General features: G+C 43.9%; 1 protein-coding gene across 1 annotated transcript in view; it reads left to right on the top strand.

Annotated features, from left to right (window-relative positions):
* SRGAP3 (SLIT-ROBO Rho GTPase activating protein 3) overlaps positions 1-7,062 on the top strand; it is a 369,413-nt gene that overhangs the window by 42,616 nt on the left and 319,735 nt on the right. The window lies entirely within an intron of this gene.

Here is a 7,062-nt window from a genome sequence, read left to right as displayed (position 1 = left end):
TTTCATTTGTTCCAACAACTACCTGACGTGGCCGTTCCCGTTTTCAAGCGGGAGACACTTAGTCTCAGAGAGGTTATTAAATACCTTGACTAAAATGTCAGGCACAGCACTTTCCAGGCAGAGCTGGGGTTTGAATTTAGATGATGTGACCAGAATTATTGCTCTGAATATCTGAGTTGGTGTTGCTCAAGTAAGTCCCTGAGTTGTATGCAGTAGTCTTCCTCCGTCCGCCCCTCCTCCTACACCCACACTCTTACTCGTGGTTTTGTTTTCCACTGTTTTAGTTATCCTGGGCCAACGCTGGCCTGACAACATTATATGGAAAATTCCAGAAATAAACAATAATAAGTTTTAAGTTGCACCCTTTTCTGAGTAGCAACTTGTGCTCTCCTGCCCCGACTTGCCCAGGATATGAATCATTCCTTTGTAGAAGGTATCCACACACTACATACCATCATGAGACATTTTGAGAGAGACCACATTCGATAACTTTTATTACAGTATATTGTTATGTGTTTTTTAAAATATGTTTTTATTGATTTCAGAGAGAGAAAGGGGGAGAGAGAGAGATACATTGATCTTTTGTCTCCTGCACCCTCGGGGAGCTACTGGGGAGCGAGCCTGCAACCCTGGTATGTGCCCTGACTGGGTATGTGCCCTGACCTGGAATGGAACCGATGGCCTCTTGGTGCATGGGAGGACGCACAGATGCACACCAGCCAGGGCATATTGTTATATTTTATTATTGTTTATTGCTAATCTCTTACTATGCCTAATTAAAAAATTAAACTTTATCATAGGTATATATGCATAGGAAAATATATAGTATATGTAGGATTTGGTGCTCTCTGTGGTTTCAGGCCAATACTGGGGTCTTGGGACATATCCTCCTCAGAAAAGGGGTACTACTATATCACCTTCCCTATCTTTGCCCAGTTGTGCTATTATTTAATACTAGAGGCCTGGTGCACAAAAATTTGTGCACTCAGGGGGGTCCCTCAGCCCGGCACGTGCCCTCTTGTAGTCTGGGACCCCTTGGGGGATGAACACCTGCTGACTTAGGCCCGCTCCCTGGGGGATTGGGCCTAAGCTGGCAGACATCCCTCTGGCAGCCCGGGAGCCCTCAGGGGATGTCCACTTGCCAGCAGGGAGCAGGCCTAAGCTGTAGTCGGACATCCTTAGCGCTGCTGAGGCGGGAGAGGCTCCCACCACCACCGCTGTACTGGCAGCCACCAGCCTGGCTTGTGGCTGAGCAGAGCTCCCCCTCTGGGAGCGCACTGACCACCAGGGGGCAGCTCCTGCATTGAGCGTCTGCCCCCTGGTGGTCAGTGTGTGTCATAGTGACCAGTCATTCCCAGTTGTTCTGCTGTTAGGGTCAATTTGCATATTACCCTTTTATTATATATATACTTTTAAAAATATATTTTTAACTTAAGTTATTTTAAAAGGAACCCTTAAAACTCAATAACAGAAAGATAACCCAATTTAAAAATGAATGAAGGCTTAAATATTTCTCCAAAGAATATACAAATAATCACATGAAATAATCACATGAAAAGATAGTCAACATCACTAGCCATTAGAAAAATGCAAATTAAAACCACAATGAAATACCTGTTTGAGTGGCTAAATTTTTTGAAAAACGTGCATTTCCAAGTTCCAGTGAGGATGTGGAGTGATGGAACATTTATGCATTGCTGGTGGGAATGCTTTTAAAAATTGTAAAGCCACTTTGGAAAACAGATTGGCCTTTCTCAAAAAGTTAAACATGGATTGCCATATGAACCAGCATTTCTACTCAGGTGTGTATAACCAAGAGAATTGAATATAGATGTCCAAACAAATACTTGCACAGGAACGTGTCTAACAGTATTTTTATAATAGCCCCAAAGTGGAAACAACTTAAATATCCATAAGCAAATGTGATCTATCCATGCCATGGAATGTTATCTATATATATAAAAGCCAAGTGACCAGAACGACCGGTGGCTATGATGCGCACTGCAGCAGACAACTGGCCAGATCAGGGCCCCGATCAGCCAGGCCCAACCTCCCGCGGCCCCTCCCCACAGCTGGCCCTGCCCCCAATTGGTATCCCCCCATCCTGATTGGGGTTGGGGTTGGCCAGCCAACCTCCTGTGGTCCCCTTCCCCCTGCTGGCCCTGCCCTGATAGGCCCCCATCAGGGTGGGCCAGCCGGACCCCTCCTGTGCACCAGGCCTCTAGTGTGTGTATATATACACACACACACACCTAAGCAACTGGCCAACTGACCGGTAGCTATGACATGCACTGACCACCAGGGGGCAGACGCTCAACACACAGGCATGGAAATGTGGAACAGACAAGTCTCAGAGGGAAGGGGGGGGAGGGCGGGAAGAGATTAACCAAAGATCTTACATTCATACTAGAGGCCTGGTGCATGAATCCCTGAGCTTGGCCTGTGCCCTTGCACAATCTAGGACCCCTTGGGGGATGTTGGAGGCCCAGTGCACTGAATGAGACCTTCTGGACAAAATAAGAGGGATTAAAATGAGAATCTTCAAGATTTTCTTCACCTGATTTAGTGTTATTTCAATATGTTTCTTTATTGATTTTTAGAGAGAGGAAGGGAAAGGATAGAGAGAAAGATCAGTGAGAGAGAGACATGGATTGGCTGCCTCCTGTACCCTAATAAATAACATTAGAGCTGTTATTTAGCAAAATTTATTGGTTAATTCTGGAAACAGCCCAAGTGCCCATCAGTAGATGAGTGGATAAAAAAGTAGTGGTATAGCCTAACCGGTTTGGCTCAGTGGATAGAGCGTCGGCCTGTGGACTCAAGGGTCCCAGGTTCGATTCCGGTCAAGGGCATGTACCTTAGTTGCGGGCACATGTACCAGTAGGGAATGTGCAGGAGGCAGCTGATCGATGTTTCTCTCTCATCTATGTTTCTGACTCTCTATCCTTCTCCCTTCCTCTCTGTAAGAAATCAATAAAATATACTAAAAAAAAAAGTGGTATATTTACATAATGGAATACTATGCAGCTGTGAAAGGGACGCATGGATGGATCTGGAGATTATTATGCTAAGCAAAATAAGCCAGACAGAAAAAGGTAAATACCATATGATCTCACTTATGTATGGAATCTAATGAACAAAATAAACTGATGAACAAAATAGAACCAGAGGCTTGGATACATGGAACAGACTGACAGTGGTCGGGGGGAGGAGAGTAGTAGGAGGGACCCGAGTGAAAGGTGAAAAGATTAGCCAAAGAGCATATATGCATAGCCCATGAATACAGACAACAGTGTGGTGATGGCCAGAGGGAGTGGGGCTGGGGCTGGGTGGAGGTTGGTGAAGAGGTGGGGAAATGAAGGACATCTATAATAGTGTCAACAATAATTTTTAAAAATATTTTTTTTATTGATTTCGGAGAGGAAGGGAGAGGGAGAGAGAGCTAGAAACATCAATGCTGAGAGAGAATCATTAATCAGCTGCCTCCTGCATGCCCCACACCAGGGATTGAGCCTGCAGCCGGGGGCTGTGCTGTGTCCGGGAATTGAACTGTGACCTCCTGGTTAATAGGTTGACACTCAACCACTTAGCCACGCTGGCCAGGCAACAATAAATTTTTAAAAAAGATTTTATTGGTCATCTATTATATGCCAGGCACTCTTTTAGGCACTGGGGATACAGCAGTGAAAAACAAGTTTCTAAATCTCTGACCTCCTACCTAGAGCTTATGTTCTAGTGGGGGGAAAAAACAAGCAATACAGAAAATATATACATAACATTCCTGTGATGTTCAGTATCATGGTGAAAAACTTAGCAAGATGAGAGGTAGTGCTGAAGAGATGAAGGAGAATGCCTATTGTATGTCAGGTGGTTAGGAAAGACATCTTTTTAAGGTGACAAAGCAGAGCCTGAGGGAAATGAGAGAGCAACCCATTGGATATGTAGGTGAAGAGTATTCTAGGCCGAGGGCAGGAACATGTTCAACAGGGGCTAGGAAGAGCCAGGAGGCCAGTGTGGCTGGGGAGCGGTGAATGAGGGAGAGGTAGAAGATAAGATGAGGTGGGTACACCATATAGGCCACTGTTCTACAAGTGATCACTATGAGTTATTTTTATAAAGAATCACTCTGGCTGCTACTGTGTGGAGAATGGTAGTGGGCAGAAATGGAAACAGTTACCAGACTATTTCAATGGTCCAAATGAGAGATGATAATGCCTCAAACTAGGGTATTAGGGGTGTGGTGAGAATTGTTAAATTCTGGTATATTTTGAAAGATGACCTGCCGTTGGTGGTTGCTTGGATGTAGGTTTGAAAAGCAGGTAAAGAACAGGGAGCTTGAGGGGCAGACCCAGCATATTTGCTGATCTGGCAGCAGTTGTCAACCTTTCGGACCTCACAGACCACCAGTGGCCCATGGACCACCGGTCGGCGACCGCTCATCTAGAGTGCTCTATTCTGCTGGGTGATGCACACTCAAGAACCCGGACTAAAGCATTACAAAGGAAGTAAAAATGGACACATTTGCTCTTTAGAGTTCTGGTTTGTTGCAGGGTAATGGTACTTTAGCTTATACCAGAAAACCCCTGATGATATGCTGTGAAAATATTGACTAAAGTGGATCCTTGCTTGAAAATGCCAGTTTTGGATAAGTAACATATACATGTAGAAATTGAAGCCTCTAATTTCTATTTAATTTTTAAAAAATCCTCACCAGAGGATATTTTTTTGATTGTTTCTTTTTTAGACAGAGTGGAAAGGAAGGAGGGAAAGAGAGGGAGAGAGAAATGTCAGTGTGAGAGAGACACATTAATTGGTTGCTTCCCACAGGTGCCCTTACCACTGGGGTCAGAGATGGAACATGCAACCCAGGTATGTGCTCTTGACCAGGAATTGAACCTGTCACCCTTCCGTGCCCAGGCTGATACTCTAACTACTAAGAAACACTGGCCAGGGCTAATTTTTAAAAAATTTTATTGATTGAGAGAGAGAGAGAGAGAGAGAGAGAGAGGGGGGGGGGGGAGGTATTGGGATGACACTGTAATGAACTGAGCTATCCAGCCAGGGCATAATTTATTAATTAATTTATTTTTAATATATATTTTAATTAATTTCAGAGAGGAAGGGAGAGGGAAAGAGAAATAGAAACATCAATGAGGAGAGAGAATCATTGATCGGCTGCCCCCTGCACGCCCCACACTGGAGATTGAGCCCACAACCTAGGCATATGCCCTGACAGGTAATTGAACCTTAACCTCCTGGTTCACAGGTCGATGCTCAATCACTGAGCCACGCCAGCCAGGCCCTAATTTGTTTTTAATTGGCAGTAGTGTTATATAAACAAGCAAAGAATTGAATTTGATAATTCCTGTCAGCTACAGTGATACAAATGAGGAACTACTCAGTGGTAGTTGTTCCCATGAACTCAGATAATCTATTTTACCCTAACCATTTTTTATCCTTGCCTATTCTTAAGGGTAAAACAAAGTCATGGTTAGAAGGTCCAATAGTACAGCCATTCCCCAGCCCTCCCTCTTCCTGTGCTCTTCTCTAGAGGTAAGGATTATTAACCACTTCTGCCTTTCGTTCACGTGGGGATTTCCTCCCTGTCTCTAAATAACGTGCTTGTAGTGCTATTTCTTGCTCTTTTAATTTTAGGGATTATTTAAATACTCTCTATGGTACTTGAGATTTAGCCTATAACATCCCCATCATCCTATTTCTCCTTCCCTTCTCCCATTAAAGTTATAACCCAGTATAATTTATTCCTCCCGATAAAATATATTAAACATTTTCTAGTTCTGTCAACTCTGGACAGCATCTCTTGACCACCCTCCCTCCTCCCCCCCCCCCCCCCCCACACTTTAAGATGAGGGTTTTATCAGCACTCCTGGCCATTCTTTTACCTTTCCTCCCTTCTTCGTACAGCCCAATCTATATTGTTAAAAGAGCATTCCACTTGGCAGGTTGGATTTCTGTGGGGATGTAATTGAAACAAGGGATGCTTCTACATCTTCTCACTCAAGAAGCTACTGAAATTCCATCCCTTCCAAGAAAACCTTTTGGGACCTCACTGGGGAAATGAGAGATGTGTCTACAGTCCTATTAAAGAAATGATATCCTAAGTGTCCATGAACTCTTAACTCAATCAACCTTTGGCCTATTGGGAGTTAACAACTAGAAGGGAGAACAATCAGCTTTGGCCATGCCCTGAACAAGCTGAGGTTTATTTACTTTTCCCATGCCCTTTCAAGCCAAAGGTTATAAAACTGCTTTAGTAATATAACTCCTGTGAAAGCTCTCCCATGGAATTGGTGACATCACAAGAAATTTTCAAGAGGATATACATGAAACTTATTGTCCACCTTGAAATTTATTGTCCACCTTGAACTTTATGTGGATAGTTGATTTAAAAGCAACTTACTCATTTTGAAAGGAACTGTTATCTTGAATGTAACTGAGATTACCAGGGTGGGGAGAAGGAAGTGAGCTGAGGAGTGAAACATCCCTGCCACCTAGTGGTTACTCATTCTGAAACACTGTAGTTCTTCCAAAGCACAGACAACCAAAAATGAATTGAGTAGTACAGGAAACATCTAGACAACGTCCTGAAACTGGGAAACATTCATTCCCTCCTCCCATGTTAGAAAGGGATGTTAGTGAACCTTTTGTAAACAGACAAAACAAGGTGTTCATGGGATTAGTCTCTCAGAGTTGCTCTCCCTTTGTGTAATCAGAAGAATTAACAGAGCACTGACAAAGGGAGAATGTTGTAGGTGAACATGGACAGCCATCAGATCTCTAGCAACAAGTAGCAACTCCAGAAGGAAGCAGGAAGGGCAACAAATGAGCAAAGAGAGACGACTGTGAGGCAGGACCCTCAGTAGTGGTCAGTGCAGCAGTAGCATGGGTCCAGAAGCAAGGCCAGCAGGGACAGTGATGATTAAGTCACATAGACTCAGGACTGTTGGTTAGCAACAGCCCTGGAAACCATGGTCTTGGGACTGCAGTACTGCTTGATTGAAGGTACATAATTATGTATCCATAACTAGGATACATAATTAA

Source organism: Myotis daubentonii, chromosome 14 (genome assembly GCF_963259705.1).
Source record: "Myotis daubentonii chromosome 14, mMyoDau2.1, whole genome shotgun sequence".
NCBI classification, from domain to species: domain Eukaryota; kingdom Metazoa; phylum Chordata; class Mammalia; order Chiroptera; family Vespertilionidae; genus Myotis; species Myotis daubentonii.
Note: the sequence above shows the minus strand (reverse complement) of the source record. Positions and strands in the feature narration are given on the sequence as shown.